This window comes from Triticum urartu, chromosome 5A, assembly GCF_056163025.1.
Source record: "Triticum urartu cultivar PI428250 chromosome 5A, HENAU_Tu73, whole genome shotgun sequence".
Classification (NCBI taxonomy): Eukaryota; Viridiplantae; Streptophyta; class Magnoliopsida; order Poales; family Poaceae; genus Triticum; species Triticum urartu.
This window is the reverse complement of record NC_141877.1, coordinates 65,941,854-65,959,725: the sequence shown is the minus strand read 5'-3', so window position 1 is coordinate 65,959,725 and position 17,872 is coordinate 65,941,854. Positions and strand designations below refer to the sequence as shown.

General features: G+C 43.6%; 1 pseudogene; it reads right to left on the bottom strand.

The window, feature by feature from the left end:
* Nucleotides 1–1,801: 1,801 nt before the first annotated feature.
* On the bottom strand, nt 1,802–3,409 carry LOC125507897 (CBL-interacting protein kinase 4 pseudogene; annotated as a pseudogene).
* Between the last annotated feature and the right edge of the window lie 14,463 nt (nt 3,410–17,872).

The window sequence follows — 17,872 nt, the reverse complement described above, 5'->3', positions numbered from 1 at the left end:
TTGCAACACCATTTTCTAGATGTAAAGTGGTTCCCCTGCCCCATTGAGCATAGCAAAGCAACTTAGTGCCTGACACGAAACACGAACGAAAGCAGAGTGCTTCCTAGAGAAGTAGTAACAGGCAAGAAATTTCAGTGAGAAGCAGAGTTCAGTGGGTTGAACTTCATTCAGGGGAGCAGGTGATCACTCTGACATGACTAGTGACACCAAGCATGGTTATCTTTTCTTCATCGGCGAATTAGCTCTGACATTGTTGCATCATATCACACGATGTAGAGACCGGGAGGATAATCTTTCCATTGTGTCAAAAAAGGGGGAAAACCCTGAGACAATTTTCTGTGGTGTCTATGCTCTTACAAGAGAAACCTGCATTGCTGCTCTGAAGAAAATAGCTCCCACTGATAGCTGCTAGCTGCAAACTAAGGAACCAATCAATCACCTGTTGCTTTACAGAGTGTGCACAAATATCTTCCAACAAGGCCTCCTTATCAGTTGATGCGGCAGGTTGTTTCTAGCTATCTTATACCTTCACTTGATTGAGAGTTGATGCTACTGACATCTACTCCGCACCTATATCTATCTATCTATGGTCGCATTCGCTCCGAACATATCATGGCGAATCGACGATGCCGAGAGCCCTGGCAGCTGTTCATAGTCCTGGGAAACAACCAACGGTTGCCATGGCCGCAGGCCTCCCTCTCACTTTATTCAGGATAACATATCCTTCAGAAAGTTAATTCACCAGAAATGAAGCTCCCAGAGCCATTGATAGGGACACTCTACTTCTCAGCATGTATTTATTTTTCTCCGCGCACTTATCTCATTCAAATTCAAGAAAAAAATTTCTTGGAAAATAATAGGATAGAGACATAGAGGTTGAGTTGCTGGGCTAAAAAATGGCAACTAGTCTGCTCTGCTATGAACATAACAGAGCAGACAGGAGCCCTGGTTCGACGGATCTGAGGCTGAAACACGAGCTATCATTTCTGTGCTAGCAGGCCAGCCACAGGTGAGCCAAACATGTCACTGCTTCTGTGTCTGTCTGTTACTACAGTTTCGTTATCTTGATAGCACTAATCAAAGCAAAAGGTGCGTGTATCATTGTACATTCACTCATTTGTCAAATTCTATAATGATAAACATAACAATTCAGATACCATAAATAGATGTCTCTTGGTGTTGTGAAAAATGCTCGAGTGTGCTGATTATTCAGGGGTAGCGGCTAAACTGTCGCGCGAGTGCTGTCAATGTTGTGAAATGATTAAGAGGCTGTCTAATCAGAGTAATTAGAAATGCCTGATTTTGACCGCGGTCTTGTTAATTAGAGTAGAAACTTCTTTTTACAAGTATTTTGTTAGTTAGTAATATTGTGCCTTTTACTAAACAAAAACGAGGTATGGCATATACATGAAGTATAAACTGTATAATAGTATTTTTTTTAGAGTTACTATTTACCAGAATTTTGGTGAACATCATGCCTTTCATTTTTTTAAACTTGATCAGTTGCCTTCCAGTTAACTGATACGCAAAAGGCATAGTAGTATATCAAGAGCACACACTTATGGGCTAAATTCTGATTATTCGTCGGTTATTGTGGGCTAACTTCTCATTGATCTACAGTGTGCTGCTTACAGAGCTGAACATACATAGAACTTTGTTTCAATCTCTTCGATCTTTTGCACCGTCTTTACTTGCTCAACACATTCAGATTGTTGCCAAAAAACTTACCCTATCTTTTCTTGTATACAAATGGAACTTACATATAGCAGTGTACAGTGAAATATTCAAAACAGAAAACAAGTAAAAAAACAAACAAGCTAGATTCACATATATTGACATTTTAGAGTACCTTTTTACACCTCCATTAACTAGCTAAGCTGCAAAATAACTTTTCTGAATAAGAAAGTTACTGAACTTGTTCCAAATCTTCACAGCTATGCCAAGCTCTTACTACATCCCCTAGCTCCACCCTCAACTGGTCCCAACCAAACACTTGAACCTCGCCGTCGCCGTCGTCCATCTCCAGCCGCATCTCGACGAGCATTAGTGGCGGCACCAGCTCCGAAATCCCCACTGATATTGCCGGCCTCCCTGCTGGAGGACGGCGCTGGCACCCCACTCCTTTCTTCCCCACCACGACGTACCCGAGCTTCCCGCTCGCCCGGCTGAGCTGCTCCAGCGTCTGCTCCGGCGACGCTGTCGTCATGAACCGCTTCTCCCTGCTCTTGCTCCCGCCGAACAGCCCGGACAGGTCGAGCCCTTGCGACATGGATATGATGTCGAATGCGTTCACCGCCGGCGCCCGGAACGCCAGCGCGCGCTCTGGCTGGCCGTCAAGGAGGCCGTCGAGCTGCGAGTCGAGGCTGAGGGAGCGCTTGACGAACCATGGGTGCGTCGCCGCCAGAGCCTCCACGGAGACGCGGGTCGCCGGGTTCGGGTCGAGCAGGCGGTGCACCAGGCGCCGCGCCGGCGGGGACACCCACGGCGGGACCTCGTACTCACGGCGGTGCGCCTTCCGGCACATATCAGGAATGTTCGCGTCGTCGAAGGGCAGGCGTCCGGCGAGGAGGACGAAGAGCATGACGCCGCAGGACCACGCGTCGGCCTTGGCCCCGTCGTATGATGTGTGGCGGAGCACCTCCGGCGCGGCATAGGCCGGCGTGCCGCAGGCGGTGTGGAGGCGGCCGTCGTCCCGGAGCGTGTCTGGGAGCGCCGATAGGCCGAAGTCGGACACCTTAAGGTTGCCGGCGCTGTCGAGGAGGACGTTCTGCGGCTTGACGTCGCGGTGCGTCACGCCGCGCGCGTGGCAGTGGGCGAGCGCGGCCGTGAGCTGCACGAACACGCGCCGCGCGGCCTTCTCCGAAAAGCGGCGGTTTGGCAGAGCGGCGAGCATGGACTGGAGGTCGCCGCGGGGGGCTAGCTCCATGACGAGGTAGATCCTGGAGCGGGTGGCGAGCACCTCGTGGAGGCGGAGCACGCCCGGGTGGCGAAGCCGGCGCATGGCCACCACCTCCCGGAGCACGCGAGGCGCCATGCCCTCCATACCCATCACCTCCGCCTTGTCGATCACCTTCACTGCCACTGGCTCACCGCCAGTGAGCGGGTGCGCGAGGTAGACCTTGGCGAACGTGCCGCGGCCGAGCAGTCGCCCGAGCTCGTACTTGCCCAGCAGTGGCGTGCTCTTGCTCGTCTTGCTCTTGCCGTTCATGGCGACTGCGTACGACCACTGACGACGTTCGTACCTACGTGCTGCTAGCTAGAAATCCAAAAGCACCTCAGCTCCTCAAGGTTAGAGATGCCACCGTGTACGTAGCATTAGGTGGTGGTGTTGGCTTTTTATATGGCTGAGTTGGCTGGCTGTGCAATTGTTTAGTTGTTAACTAGGGTTTAGGGCTTTCGTTACCCATGGTTAGTGCTAACTTCAACAATGTGGGTTGGTATATTATCTTCTCTTTTGTATATAAGGTCCTTTTACACCATTATTAATACGCAGTAGTTTTCTTTGAATATATGTACTGTGAGGCAATGGTCCCATAATCTTTTATTAATAATTAACAAACAGGGAACATGAGGTTAAAAAAAAGCACTGTTACAAACAGAAAGAGCAAAGGAAAAAAAAAGTGTACACCTACCTATGGTTCAAGATGGCAATGGGGACGAAACCCATCAGGTTTTGCCTTCCCAAACCCATCCCCGCAAGAAAATCATAAACCTGTCCCCGTTCCCATCACCGTGCGCGGGGCTAGTTTTCCGCCCGTCCTCTAAACCCATCGGGTTTCGGGGAACCCACCGGGAACCCACGAGAAAATCAAAATATTTAAACAAATATAGTGGCGACAAAGAATAACATTTCAGCGGCATAACTTGAGCAAATTTCAACAAAAAACAATAGTGGATGGTTCAACAGCTATATAGAGTGTATTTCAGCAGCACGATACCACATTTCAGCAACAAAGATGATCAGATTTCAGTCATACATGGTTCAACAAGATGTCCAATTACACAAGTTCTAAAATAGAATTCTTGGTTCACAAATGTAGTTTCGCGGGTATTGCCGGGTTTCGGACTCGGGGACTACCGAAAGGGTGTAGACCCACAAAACGTGTCGGGTTGTATAATGTGCCCAAAAACAGCCCCGCAGGGATGAAAAGATACCCATCCCCATCCCCCAATAGGGTAAAAACCCACGGGGACGCGGGTTTTGGGGCCCCATTGCCATCTTGACCTATGGTAAGTTGGCTATCCACATTAGAGCATCTACAGCCAGACTCAGCAAATCAGGCTCCTCAAATGCCCGCGGACGTGCTCGTCCGCAGGCAATGACCGGGCACTCCCTATGTCCATGTCTCCACACCCAAATATCTCATATTCAGTCCCCTGTTTTCATACTAAATCATGCAATGTTGATAAATACTACGTAAATCATGAGCGGACATACAAATGCACAATTGGTTCATCAAAAGATCACAGCCGGATCATCGAAAGATAGCCAAAGTTCACATAATATACATAATACGCCAGACAAGTTCAAACTACAACTGAAAACTTGAAATCAAGATGGATCTTCACCACTTCCTCGCTGGCCCTTTGCCCTTCCGGTCGTAGGCGCAGCTGTAGGAGTCCGAGGCAGGAGGTGGGTCCACGTCGAAGCCGTCGGACCCGTCGAAGGAGGAGGAATCGGAGATGACGATGAAACCTTGCAAGCGCCAGACAAGCGGTCTTGTTGGCGCTTGAGCTTGGCCACCTTTGCTGCCTCCCTCGCTGCCTCCACCGCCTCCCCCTCGGATTGCTCAATGCCGAGCCGGAGCTGCTTGGCCTTGAGCCTCTGGAGCCCTCGAGCCTTCGACTCTGCCTCAGTCAGTGACCGGCAGCACAACCACTTGATGACCCACAAGTATAGGGGATCAATCATAGTCCTTTGGATAAGTAAGAGTGTCGAACCAAACGAGGAGTAGAAGGAAATGACAAGTGGTTTTCAGCAAGGTAATTTCTGCAAGCACTGAAATTTTCGGCAACAGGTAGTTTGATAGCAAGATAATTTGTAACAAGTAACAACAGTAACAATAAGTGCATCAATGTAGCCTAATCCTTTTGATGACAAAGGACAGGCCGGAACGGTCTCAGATAATAAGTAAAGTGTTCTTGAGGGCACACATGAATTTCATCTAGTCACTTTCATCATGTTGGTTTGATTCGCGCGCGTTCGCTACTTTGATAATTTGGTATGTGGGTGAACCGGTGCTTGGGTGTTGTTCTTACTTGAACAAGCCTCCCACTTATGATTAACCCCCTCGCAAGCATCCGCAACTACGAAAGAAGTATTAAGATAAAATCTAGCCATAGCATTAAACATATGGATCCAAATCAGCCCCTTACGGAATAGCGCATAAACTAGGGTTTAAGCTTCTGTCACTCTAGCAACCCATCATCTAATAACTACTCCACAATGCATTCCCTTAGGCCCAAAGATGGTGAAGTGTCATGTAGTTGAAGTTCACATAACACCACTAAGGGAATCACAACAAACATATCATCAAAATATCGAGCAAATATCAAATTCACATCATTACTTGCAAGATGACTTCTCCTGTGGCCTCAAGAACAAAGGCAGCTACTCACAAATAATATTCATGCTCAAGATCAGAGGGATATTAAATAGCATAATGGATCTGAACATATAATCTTCCACCAAATAAACCATATATATAGCATCAACTACAAGATGTAATCAACACTACTAGTCACCCACAGGTACCAATGTGAGGTTCCGGCACAAAGACTGAACACAAGAGATGAACTAGGGCTTGCGATGAGATGGTGCTATTGAAGATGTAATGAAGATTGGCCTCCCAAAGATGAGAGGGTTGTTGGTGATGACGATGGTTTCGATTTCCCCCTCCGGAAAGGAAGTTCCCCCGACGGAATCGCTCCGCCGGAGGGCAAAAGTGCTCCTGCCCAAGTTCCGCCTCGAGACGGCGGCGCTCCGTCCCGAAAGTCCTCTCCTTATTTTTTTTCTAGGTCAAAAGACCTTATGTACCAGAAGATGGGCACCGGAGGTGGGTCAAGGGGCCCACTACCCACCAGGGCACGCCTGGAGGGGCTGGCGCGCCCTGGTGCCTTGTGGCCACTTGGCAGCCCCCTCTGGTAGTTCTTTTCACCAATATTTATTATATATTCCGAAATAATTCTCGGTAAAATTTCAACTCATTTGGAGATGTGAAGAATAGGTATCCGTGGCATAGTTTTTTCAGGTCCAGAATTCCAGCTGCCGGTATTCTCCCTCTTTGTGTAAACCTTGCATATTATGATAGAAAAGGCATTAGAATTACTCCATGAAGTGTTATAAAGTATAAAAACACTATAAACAATAGTAAGAAAATAAGATGCAAAATGGACGTATCAACTCCCCCAAGCTTAGACCTTGCTTGTCCTCAAGCGAAAGCCAATATCGAAAATCATGTCCACGTGTTTAGGGAGAGAGGTGTCGATAAAAACGAAATGCGTACATAGTAGCGTCATGCATATTATTATAACATCAACAAACTTTATCATATAGCTTCTCATGAACAAGTAACAATTCATCACAACATCGAAGTAGAAAACATAAACTTCATTGAAAACTAACAAACTATGTTCTTAGTCAACTTTGCAACTACAATTCATTATATTTTCAAGAAGGGTCTCGTATCAAAGCCTTTTGGAAAGTCCACATACTCAACCGACATTTAATCTCCTATGATTGCTAACACTCACAACATATATATGAGCAAAAAGTTTCAACCGGACACATAGAAAGATAGGGGCTTATAGTTTCGCCTCCCAACTTATTCACCTCAAGGGTGATGTCAACAATAATAACTCATGCTCACTCATATCCAACTGGGTATATGTGCCTAGATCTTTCCCCACCACCCAAAGAGAAAAATAAAAAGGAATAGAGAAAAATACTTTGACTCTTGCATAAAAAGTAAATACATAAAAGTAAAGATAGGCCCTTCGCAGAGGGAAGCAGAGGTTGTCATGCGCTTTTTGGTTTTGTATGCACAATCTCTTAATGCAAAAGAATGTCATGTTATATTGCCCCTTATGATAGCAACTTTTATTATGCAGTCCGTCGCTTTTATTACTTTGCCATCACAAGTTCGTACAACGCTTATTTTCCCTTACACTAAAGGATCAAACACATTTAGGAGCAATTTTTATTGCCTTTTTGCACCGGTGACAACTTACTTGAAGGATCTTACTCAATCCATAGGTAGGTATGGTGGACTCTCAAAACATGGGTTTGGGTTTAAGGGTTTTGGATGCACAAGTAGTATCTCTACTTAGTGCGGATTTTTGGCTAGCAAAGACAATGAGCAAGCACCACATGTTGAAGGATCTATGACAATATAACTTCTATGTGAATATGAACAAACATAAATCATTGCGTTGCCTTCCTTGTCCAACGTCAACAATTTGGCCTAAGATATTTAATGGGGGCTCACAATCATAAAAGATGTCCAAGATAGTGTATTTGCATGTGAATCTTCTCTTCACTTATTAGTTCTTTCATGAATTGCATCATTGACCAATGCTATGTTTGTCAACTTTCAATAAATTTTACCACTTATACTTTTCCTTATGTGACGTCATTACTTACCATAAGATTAGCATATGATCTTTTTCATTATTTTCTTTATTTTGATTGGAACAGAAAAGTAAAGACGCAAAAACTCAAACTAAACTTTATTATATAACTCTCACTCGATTACATAGATAGATAGATCATGAAACTAGAACTTGAAAATAGATCATACAAAACTTTTATTCAACTAAATCACGAAATAGCTAAGGATCGAACTAAGATAGGTAAAGGTAATAGAAGTGATGGTGATACGATACCGGGGCATCTCCCCCAAGCTTGGCACAAGCCAAGGGGAGTGCCCACCCCTGATACGTCCATTTTGCATCATGATTTCCTGCTGTTATTTATAATGTTTTTATGCATAATAAAGTTTTATGGAGTAATTGTAATGCCTTTTATCTCTTAATATGCAAGGTTTACACAAAGAGGGAGAATGCCCGCAGCTAGAATTCTGGACTTGAAAAAGCTACGTAAAAGTTACCTATTCTGCACAACTCCAAATAAGCTGAAACTTCACGAAGAATAATTTTGGAATATATGAAATATACTGGAGCAAATAACTACCGGAGGGGGCCACCTGGTGACCACAAGACACGAGGGTGTGCCAGGCCCCCCAGGCACGCCCTGGTGGGTTGTGGTCAGCCCAGCCCACCTCCGGTTCCCATCTTCTGGTATATAAGTCATTTTAACCTAGAAAAAAATAAGGTGAAGACTTTCGGGACGGAGCGCCGACGTATCGAGACGGAACTTGGGCAGGAGCACCTTTGCCCTCCGGTGGAGCGATTCCGCCGAGGGAACTTCCCTCCTGGAGGGGGAAATCGAAGCCATCGTCATCACCATCAACCCTCTCATCTTTGGAAGGCCAATCTCTATCAACATCTTCAACAACACCATCTTCTCTCAAACCCTAGTTCATCTTTTGTGTTTAATCTTTGTACCGGAACCTCAGATTGGTACCTATGGGTGACTAGTAGTGTTGATTACATATTTTAGTTGATTACTACATGGTTTATTTGGTGGAAGATTATATGTTCAGATCCATTATGCTATTTAATACACCTCTGATATTGAGCATGAATATCATTTGTGAGTAGTTCCTCTAGTTCTTGAGGTCACGGGAGAAGTCATGTTGCAAGTAATCATGTGAACTTGATGTGTTTGATATTTTGATGATATGTATGTTGTGATTCCCTTAGTGGTGTCATGTTGATGACCCACAAGTATAGGGGATCTATCGTAGTCCTTTCGATAAGTAAGAGTGTCGAACCCAACGAGGAGTAGAAGGAAATGATAAGCAGTTTTCAGTAAGGTATTCTCTGCAAGCACTGAAATTATCGGTAACAGATAGTTTTGTGATAAGGTAATTTGTAATGAGTAACAAGTAACAAAAGTAAACAAGGTGCAGAAAGGTGGCCCAATCCTTTTTGTAGAAAAGGATAAGCCTGGACAAACTCTTATATAAAGGAAAACGCCCCCGAGGACACATGGGAATTATCGTCAAGCTAGTTTTCATCATGCTCATATGATTCGCGTTCGTTACTTTGATAATTTGATATGTGGGTGGACCGGTGCTTGGGTACTGCCCTTACTTGGACAAGCACCCCACTTATGATTAACCCCCTTCGCAAGCATCCGCAACTATGAAATAAGAATTAAGGTAAACCTAACCATAGCATGAAACATATGGATCCAAATCAGCCCCTTACGAAGCAACACATAAACTAGGGTTTAAGCTTCTGTCACTCTAGCAACCCATCATCTACTTGTTACTTCCCAATGCCTTCCCCTAGGCCCAAACAATGGTGAAGTGTCATGTAGTCGATGTTCACATAACACCACTAGAGGAAAGACAACATACATCTCATCAAAATATCGAACGAATACCAAATTCACATGACTACTTATAGCAAAACTTCTCCCATGTCCTTAGGAACAAACGTAACTACTCACAAATCATATTCATGTTCATAATCAGAGGGGTATTAATATGCATAAAGGATTTGAACATATAATCTTCCACCGAATAAACCAACTAGCATCAAGTACAAGGAGTAATCAACACTACTAGCAATCCACATGTACCAATCTAAGGTTTTGAGACAAAGATCGGATACAAGAGATGAACTAGGATTTGAGAGGAGATGGTGCCGGTGAAGATGTTGATGGATATTGACCCCCTCCCGATGAGAGGATCGATGGTTACGATTTCCCCCTCCCGGAGGGATGTTTCCCCGACAGAACAGCTCCACTGGAGCCCTAGATTGGTTCCGCCTCGAGACGACGGCGCTTCGTCCCGAAAGCTTCCTCCTTATTTTTCCAGGGAGAAAGACTTCATATAGCAAAAGATGGGCACCAGAGGCCTGTCAGGGGGCCCACGAGGCAGGGGCGCACCCAGGGGGGTAGGGCGTGTCTCCCACCCTCGTGGACGGTGGGTGGGTCCCCTTTGGTGCTTTCTTCGCCCAATATTTTTTTATATATTCCAAAACCGACTTCCGTGGAGTTTCAAGACTTTTGGAGTTGTGCAGAATAGGTCTCTAATATTTGCTCCTTTTCCAACCCAGAATTCCAGCTGCCGGCATTCTCCCTCTTCATGTAAACCTTGTAAAATAAGAGAGAAAAGGCATAAGTATTGTGACATAATGTGTAATAACAACCCATAATGCAATAAATATCGATATAAAAGCATGATGCAAAATGGACGTATCAACTCCCCCAAGCTTAGACCTCGCTTGTCCTCAAGCGGAAGCCGATATCGAAAAATATGACCACATGTTTAGAGATAGAGGTGTCGATAAAATAAAATACGGACATGAGGGCATCATGATCATTCTTAGAACATCAATATACATATATATATATATATATATATATATATGTAATATACCTTTTCACGTACAAACACATCAGTATATACGTAAATATTTAAAAATACATAGACTCACATGAATTTTTTCATGAAACTCGTTTTGGGGTATCTAATAATTACTAATGAAGTATATTAAAAATAATAAAAAGATATAAAAGATTCATCTATGTGGTATATGAGGAGCGGGAGTACGTACTCCCAGGAGTACACAACCATTTTCCTATATATATATATAGTCATATGATTTCTTATGCTAAAGTAACAATCTATTCACAATGTAAAGTATGAATCAGAAACTTCATTGAAAACTAACAAACTATAATCTCAGTCATTGAAGCAATTGCAATTTATTATAACATCAGAAAGAGTCAATATAAGAGCTTTTCAGCAAGTCCACATACTAAACTATCATTTAGTCTTTCACAATTGCTAACACTCACGCAATACTTATGGGTGTGAAGCTTTAATCGGACATAGAGAAAGATAGGGGTTTATAGTTTTGCCTCCCAACCTTTTACCTCAAGGGTAATGTCAACAATAATAGTTCATGATAACTTACATTCAATTGGCTATATATATCCGGATCTTTCCAACACATAGTGCTTGCCAAAGGATAAAATGTAAAAATAAAAGGAAGATCACCATGACTCTTGTATAAAGTATAAGACAAAAATAAAAGATAGGCCCTTCGCAGAGGGAAGCAGAGGTTGTCATGTGTTTTTATGGTTGGATGCACGAAATCTTAATGCAAAAGAACATCACTTTATATTGCCACTTGTGATATGGACCTTTATTATGCAGTCTGTCGCTTTTATTTCTTCCACATCATAAGATCGTATAAAGCTTATTTTCTCCATACTAATAGATCATACATATTTAGAGAGCAATTTTTATTGCTTGCAACAATGACAACTTACTTGAAGGATCTTACTCAATCCATAGGTAGATACGATGGACTCTCATGACAAAACTAGGTTTAAGGATATTTGGAAGCACAAGTAGTATCTCTACTTGGTGCAAAGAATTTGGCTAGCATGAGGGGGAAAGGCAAGCTCAACATGTTGGATGATCCATGACAATATAATTTATTTCGGATGTAAGAAAACATAACCCATCACGTTGTATTCCTTGTCCAACATCAACTTTTTAGCATGTCATATTTTAATGAGTGCTCACAATCATAAAAGATGTCCAAGATAGTATATTTATATGTGGAACCTCTCTTTATTTATTACTTCCTATTAATTGCAACGATGACCAAAACTATGTTTGTCAACTCTCAACAACTTTTATTCATCATACTCTTTATATGTGAAGTCATTACTCTCCATAAGATCAATATGATCTCTTTATTTCTTTTTATTCTTTCTTTATTCCCTCAAGATCATAGCAAGATAGCAAAGCCTTCGACTCAAAACTAATCTTTATTATATATATCTCGTGGACTCGATTACATAGAAGGATCATAAAGCAAAACTCAAAACTAGATCATACTAAAACTTTATTCTACTAGATCAAGATATTACCAAAAGGATCGAACTAAGAAAAATGGTAAAGATAGAAGTGTGATGGTGATACGATACCGGAGCACTCCCCCAAGCTTGGCAGTTGCCAAGGGGAGTGCCCATACCCATGTATTTATGTCTCTTTCTTCAGAGGTGGTGATGTGATATTCTTGGCGATGATGCCCCTTAGGATATGATTCTCTTCCTCGAGCTTATTGACTTGCTGCTTGAGATCCATTATTTCCCTGCGGAGCTTACCCGTAACGGCTAAAGCTCCTTGCACCCATGGATGTTGCATAGCCATGGGAGAACAAGTAACACTCTTTTTCATATTTTCATAAGAAAGAAATCTAACATTGGGAGGAATGACCGAGTTTGGAATTGCTGAGCTCCGAAGTTCCTCCATCGTAAATCTGGCTTGGAGACGAGAGGTAACTTCTTGATCTTCCTCCATGGCGTCTATCCTTTTCAAGTCGGCCTCCATCTCTTCCTCAGTTGCTGGCCGAAAGTGATCGGCATCGTTGTTTGCTTTTGGCCACGGTGTCGGGTGAGATACCTGGCTCTCCCCAACTGACTCTTGAGAAGACATCTTGCTGTAAATCAGCAGCAGAGACAGCTCGAAACAAAAACAGAAGATATTTGCGTGATACAGTGGTCAAAATCTTCGGGAGATTATATAATGATTTTTTACCGACCAAAAGAAGTATCGTGCAAGAAAACGGAGTCCGGAGGGCACACGAGGTGCCCACGAGGCAGGGGGCGCGCACAGGGGGTAGGGCGCGCCCTCCACCCTCGTGGACGCCTCGTGTCCTTCCTGGACTGCTTCTTATTTTTCTATTTTCTTAAATATTCCAAAACGGAGAAAAATTGCTATGAGAACTGTTTTGGAGTCAGTTTACATACTGTACCACATACATATTCTTTTTCGGAGTCTGAAATGTTTTAGAAAGTGTCCCTTATATACTCCTCCAGGGTTACAGTGTCAATAACATTAGTTTCAATATTTATGGGATTACCTGAGATATAATGTTTGATTTTTGACCGTTCACCTCCCTCAGATTTGTGCCTTCGAAGTTGTTGATTTTTATGGCACCGGAACGATAGACATCCTCGATAACTTAAGGACCTTCCCATTTAGAGAGGAGTTTTCCTGCAAAAAATCTTAAACGGGAGTTGTATAACAGAACATAATCACCTACATTAAACTCACGCCTTTGTATCCTTTTGTCATGCCATCTTTTAACTTTTTCTTTAAACAGTTTGGCATTTTCATAGGCCTGGGTTGTCCACTCATCGAGTGAGCTAATGTCAAATTGTAACATTCCAAATTTTCAATTTGGAATGTTATACATAGGCCATTCATGCATATCATATTTTATTGTATTCCGTTTCGCGATCCTCGAAATTCTAAGTAACTCAAGGACCCACGAAGAGAGTAGGAGATTTCATCGTTTTCTTATTTGAATTTTCTCAAATATCGAAACAAGGATCATTTTGGTTTTAATTATTTTTCTTTCCGTAAATATTTCACATTAAAATATATGAGAGGAGATAATATGACTTCTCCAAAATAAATGAAATATTAGAGGAAAAATATTAAAATCAAATAAATAATTTTATTTGGATTTTATTGCAATTTTTATTTGAATTAGAAAAATATGCATTTTTCAAAATTGCATTATTAGGCCAAGAAAATGTTCACTTTGTTCTAAATATTTTATTTAGATGGTGAAAATTTGTTTTGGCATTTTTAGATTTTTATTTTATTTATTAGGATTTTTCTGGCGAAATCTGTTTAAAAAAAGAGAGTTCGCGGCCGAACTGGGCCGGCCCAGCTAGCGCCAGGCCACTGCCCAGCCGCCACACCGCCTCGCCCCGACCGAGTCCGGCCGGCGCACGCCGTCGCCGCCGCGATTTCGAGGAGGACTCCTCCTCCTCGACCCCTTCCCCAAGCCGTCGAACCCCTCCTCCCCCTCCTATTTAACCCCGCCGCCGCCCCTCCTCACCTCGTCCCGCTCCACCGCCGCACCCCGCCGCCGAGCTCCGCCGCCCGCGCCGCAAGTCGCCGCTGCCTGCGCTGCCTCGCCGCCGCCCGCGCTTCGTCGCCGCTCGCCGCTGTCGCCGCACGCCGGAGCCGCCGCCGCCGCCGTTCGCCGGATCCGAGCCGTCGTTTTTTTTGGTTTGGGTAATATAAACCGACCGGTTTTTTTAGAAACCCTAGATGCGTTCTTTTATTTTTATCGGTTCGGTTTTCTCAGTTTAGTTATTTAGCAAATGTTCGACCATTCGTTCGTTTTAACGAACGCTTTTCACCGTTTAGGTTTTGATAGCGAACATTCGTTCGTTAGTCTTTTCTTTTTATTTCTTGCCCAAGGACCTATTCGTGATTACTTTTATCGCAGATTAGCCCCTGATCTTCAAACGCTCGCCGTTTCTTAACCGTTTGTCCAAATCCAGTGAAACCAACGCCAAAATCTTCATCTCGAACCCCTCTTTCTGTTTAATCAACTTGAACAAGGTTTTGAAAAATTAAAATTTGGTTGCAAGCAGATTTGGTTTTGAAGTTCTTTTGACCGTAGTTTCAGTTCGTAGCTCCGATTTGATTGTTTCTTTTTACAGATCGAATCTCTTTAGTTGAGTTTTCAGATTTGATCTTCTTATTTGAGTTTTATCCGTGCATCTTTGCTTGATTGATTATGTATGCTATTGTTTGTTTGTGAAAGAATTCCCGAAGTGCGCAGCATGCTACTACAAGTCACTAGGTTTTGCGGATCATCAGCAAGGCAAGTAACAATTTGATCATATCCCTTTATTACCCAGTTTTTATGCATTAGTTTCAACCCTCAAACATTGCATGCTTAGGAGTTGATAACATGTGGGTTTTTGGAAGTAGATGATGAGGTAGAACCTATTGCCCTTTTATTATCAAACCCTTGGGAGTTACTTCTACGTTATGCTTATATCGCCATGCTATGCTCGTAGACGTGGATTGGATTTGAGAGTATCCATGACATATGTGAGATTGTTAATTAATGGTGAACTTTAGGTGGCTAGTTAAATACACATCTGGGTGGATTGGTTGCGGGCACCTGGAGAATCCAGTGTTGTCCTAGGATATCCCGGAGTACCCGTGTGATCATCCTATGGTTCGCCACCCAGGCTCAAAGGGATCATAACATTATTCATGCTAGAAACTTCCGTGTGGAGCCACAAGCTATTATGGGCTCTAGCATAGTGGAGTAACTTGCATGACCTCTTTTCCAGTGGTAGGCTAGCAGATGTAGGGGATGTAGGTTGGTACTATCTACCCGGGGTTAGAGTTAATGCTTCTGAAAAACCGTGTCTCGGTCATCCGTTTCTCAAACACCATGTAGTGCGAGAAATCCAATGGAGGAGATCGAGTCTTGTGGGGAAAAGTGCACAAACCTCTGCAGAGTGTACAAACTAATCATGGTTAGCCGTGTCCCCGGTTATGGACATCTTGAGTATCTGGTACTTGAACTATCATGTTGATCTCATCACTCTATTACTTAATTTGTTCGGTTGTTAATTACTTTCCAATTGGGATTGAGTTGGAGGAACCTTCTCAATGTTTAACAACTACCATGATAGTTAAATAAAATATGTTCCTTTGTTGTAGGGAAAATTGGCTTTTCGCAAAACATTATAACCATAGAGCCTCCACCAGCCATATATGCATGTAGTGATAGCATTTATCTGTTCTTTGCTCTACTGTGTTACATTGCCAGCATATTTCATGTGCTGACCCGTTTTCGGGCTGCAATGTATCATGTTGTGGACTTTTCAGACGAAGAGTAAGGTGCGCTAGGTCGTTTGTCATGCACTCAGCTATGCCGTTGGAGTTGATGGACTCACTTTATCTTCCAAGTCTTCCGTTGTTATCTTATTTAGATGGCCTCACGCCATATTTACTGTAATAAGTTCTCTTTTGAGACAGTCGATGTAATAAGTGTGTGATTGCTACTCTGTTATAAATCCTTCGAGTACTGTGTGTGTCAGCATTACCCATCCAGGGATGACATTTATGCACAGAGACTTGACCATCTGAGGTCGGGTCGCTACAAGATGGTATCAGAGCACACGCTGAATGTAGTACACGACCACTAAGTTAAGCCATAGGTCACTCTTCTCTACTCATTTCTGACTCCTCTCCATTTTCTACTCTTTAGGATGGCAGACTCAAGGAACAAGTTTGCACAATCGGATGAAGACACACCCTTGGACGACACTTGAAGGAAGTCACTAGGTACCTGAACATTGGAATACCAAGCTTCATCGGTACCTACACCGCCACTTTACCAGAAGAGGAGCTTTGGATGATTCGAGTTCAAGTTCCAGGAAGGACATTCATGCTAGTAACTGAGCCCATAGAGTTTTCCTTTGATGCACCAACCTGGAGTCTAGAAAAAAGCATGGCAGCCCACATCGCCATAGGACGCGTCGGCGAAGTTTATCACAAGGATCTTAAGGACACTATCTACCAGATATTTGGGCACCAAGATGAGCAATGGGAGATGATCAGCACCAGGAAGAACAGGTCCATTGCAGCCTTCATCCAGGAGTTAAATCATCACATTCGTCGCCAGGAGAACCAGATGTGCGCAAGCATGATAGATCTGAAGAAGTTGATGACTAAGAACATGGAGCTAGAAGAGGAACTCAAGTCTACACGCGACAGATATGAGGAGGAAATCACCGTACTAGTGGAGAAGAATGACGATATGACAAGGAAGCTCGGAGTATTCATGGGAGACCCTGCGCTAGGAGGAGAAGACGACCACCCCAAGGACTACATCATCATCGATGACACCGACTCCGACCCCAGTGATGATGATTATGAAGACGAAGATGGAGCAGATATCATGGAGTCTCCACCGATCAAAATTTCTAGAGGACCACCATATGATTAGTAGTATCCCCCCATGTATATATTAGTAGTCCAAGCACTGTAACGATAGTTAGATCGATTGTATGCCCTTGCTTGAAATTGATTTGGTGTGATATGATTGTGTTTGACTCATGTGCATATGGGTAGTGCTTTCTCATTAGACCTCATTATATTCTAATCTCTCCCCTCTAAACCCATCAGATGCCTCCAAGACGTGACCTCAGATTTGTCTTCCCATCGGAGCTCACTCAGTTGATCCAACAGCAGAATACACGGATGTAGTTGCTAGTTCAGAATCAAGGCAATAACAACAACAACAATAACAACAACCCGCCACCACCACCGCCAGTTGACAACTTAGCCCGTTTTCTGAGGTTGCAGCCACCGGTGTTTTCCAGTAGCACCGAGCCAATAGTTGCAGATGACTGGCTACGCAGGGTAGGAAGGGAGTTGACCACTGTGGGTTGCATAGATGCTGAGAAGGTGCGTTTTGCCGCACACCAATTGGATGGACCTACAACATCATGGTGGGAGAATTACACATCCACTTTCCCTATAGAAAATGTCACTTGGGAGCATTTTCAGCAAGCATTCCGCACAGCTCATGTTTCAACTGGAGCTATGAGCATGAAGAAGCGCGAGTTTCACAACTTACGCCAGGGCAACCGTACTGTGGGGCAGTACGTGGATGAGTTTAGCAAGTTAGCTCGATATGCTCCAGATGACGTGGCCACCGATGCCGTGAAACAGGAGAAGTTTATGGAAGGGCTGAATGATGAGATGAGTATGCAGTTAATGGTGGAAACATTTAACAACTAGCAGGAGTTGGTAGATATGGCTCTTGTGATTGAAGGGAAGCAGCGGCAGATTGAGAGCCGCAAAAGGAAGAATGGACAAGGGAGGTACAATTCAGGAGCTCAGCAGAAACCTCGTTTCACCCCGAACTCGGGAGGATATACCCACAA